We start from the raw sequence: 2271 nt of genomic DNA, 5'->3' as shown, positions 1-2271 counted from the left end.
ATGACTAGTTGTAGTGTCTTGTACGGTGATCCACTAGTAATGTAAGTTGAAGTTGAAAGTTATCTGACAATCAAGACATGGCTACTGTTTGAAGGTGGTGGTTGTGGTGGTGGTGGGGTCAATTAAATATACTGCTATTAAATTCAGGACTTGAATTTCAAACTTGTGATAGTAAATATTGTATGCCTACAAAGGAGTATGCTTTTGGACTTGCCTATGATTGGTCTGACCTCTAGCACCCTATAAAACAACGTTGTGGTTTGTCTGTACAGCAGCAAAGAACACTCAAACAGGCAACTGCTACACAAGCAGGACAACAACCCAATCACCACCACAAATTTGAGACAATACTGAGAGTTGTGGGACATTTGTTGTGTAAGACAATTATTTTGCTACTACAATTAATAACTTAGGAGTCAAATGTGTAAATTACCTGATCTGTTTCTAGGTCTCCTTATATGCTGTCGGGGAGCTGATGGCTTGACAGAGACACTGGTGGAACTTGGACAGAATACAACCATAAACTGTTCTCTTAACATAGAAAGTGCATACTGGTACATTCAGCACCAACCACAGCCTCCACTGGCCATACTCCACTCTTTCACTAGTAATAGTCCTGCTGCGTTTTATTACAATAATAATTATAGACAGACATATTCATTAGAAACAGGAAATAGATTGTTCATACATAATGTAACAGTAGATAATTGTGGAGTGTACTACTGTGCAAAGAAAGAAGACCAGAGTCTCCTATTTAGCAATGGTACCAGACCACTGGTAAGTGCACATTTCATTCAATGATGAATATGTATGGTGTACAGATATGTATGGTGTACAGATATGTATGGTCTACAGATATGTATGGTGTACAGATATGTATGGTCTACAGATATGTATGGTGTACAGATATGTATGGTGTACAGATATGTATGGTCTACAGATATGTATGGTGTACAGATATGTATGGTCTACAGATATGTATGGTCTACAGATATGTATGGTGTACAGATATGTATGGTCTACAGATATGTATGGTCTACAGATATGTATGGTCTACAGATATGTATGGTGTACAGATATGTATGGTCTACAGATATGTATGGTCTACAGATATGTATGGTCTACAGATATGTATGGTGTACATATGAGCTACCTTTTGGGTATGTTCCCAATAATGGAAAATACTGTTTTTCAGTTTTAGATGTGGTTTAGAATAACTCAGGACATTTTACATTGTCTGTGGGTTATTTATCTTTTTTTCCACAGACTATCTAAACCAGCCCTCCAACTGCAGGTCATCATGGGAGAACTGTCTTCTGTTCATTTACAGTGTTCTGAATGTTATTCTGATCGTTATGATCCTGGGTGTGTAAATGGAAATACTAGATAATATAAAAGTTTGAAATAGTTTAACATGTAAATGTTTGCTGAGTAGCCAATGTTACTTGTGCAATGTTGATATTGACATATACTATGTTGTTGGTGAATATTTCAGTACATATCGTGGCCTTGGCATGTCAGAACAGAAACTGTATTCTAAAACTAAGACCACCTCAAGATGCAGACCAGAGGTAAGAGACTTGTTGTACACCACCTGAACAGTTGCAGCATTCTCCCTCACAAATTGATTAAACTTAACAGTATCAAATACTGAAAACCATACAACATATCATGATGTAACTGACTGTAGGTATGGTCTTTTTACAAGACTAATTGCATTGTTGTTTTGACAGAAATCAGTGACATAGATCACATCACCACCAAGAAGATTCCATCCTGAACTTGTATCAATAACTACAATTGCAGTATAGTTCATGCTTCCACAAGCGCAAACTAACAACTTCTGCAATGGGTATATTCTTAGAATCACTTCCTGTAGAATGATACAAGTCATGTGACAATGTTACAGTGAACAATGACTAAAATACTGTTGTGAATATGCCTGTATCCTATCACCCCTTTCGGTAGTCAGTAATGAATAAATACGTGTTTCTTCATTTCCCCCTACTTTGACATTTATTTGCACTAAAACACATGCATGATGTAGGTCTACTGCAGTGTTTCCCAAACTCGGTCCTCTGGACCCCAAAGGGTGCATGTTTCAGTTTTTGACCTAGCACTACACAGCTGATTCAAATCAACTAATTATCAATATTTGATCATTTGAATCAGCTGTGCAGTGTTAGGGCAAAAACTGAAACATGCACCCCTTGGGGTCCCGAGTTTGGGAAACGCTGGACTAGTGTGTTATTGTATACATGAACGGTCAAT

At 37.5% G+C, this 2271-nt stretch overlaps 1 long non-coding RNA gene across 1 annotated transcript; it reads left to right on the top strand.

Annotated features, from left to right (window-relative positions):
• The first annotated feature begins 266 nt into the window (after nt 1-266).
• Nucleotides 267-1997, top strand: LOC149982222 (uncharacterized). The gene is made up of 5 exons (XR_016497510.1): nt 267-375; nt 449-777; nt 1267-1365; nt 1496-1571; nt 1734-1997. It is a non-coding gene; the product is annotated as an uncharacterized LOC149982222 (long non-coding RNA).
• The last annotated feature ends 274 nt before the right edge of the window (nt 1998-2271 follow it).

The sequence above is a fragment of the Oncorhynchus mykiss genome, chromosome 7 (genome assembly GCF_057628025.1).
Source record: "Oncorhynchus mykiss isolate SJ-2025 chromosome 7, ASM5762802v1, whole genome shotgun sequence".
NCBI classification, from domain to species: domain Eukaryota; kingdom Metazoa; phylum Chordata; class Actinopteri; order Salmoniformes; family Salmonidae; genus Oncorhynchus; species Oncorhynchus mykiss.
The sequence above is the reverse complement of the archived record's forward strand: the minus strand, read 5'-3'. Positions and strand labels throughout refer to the sequence as shown.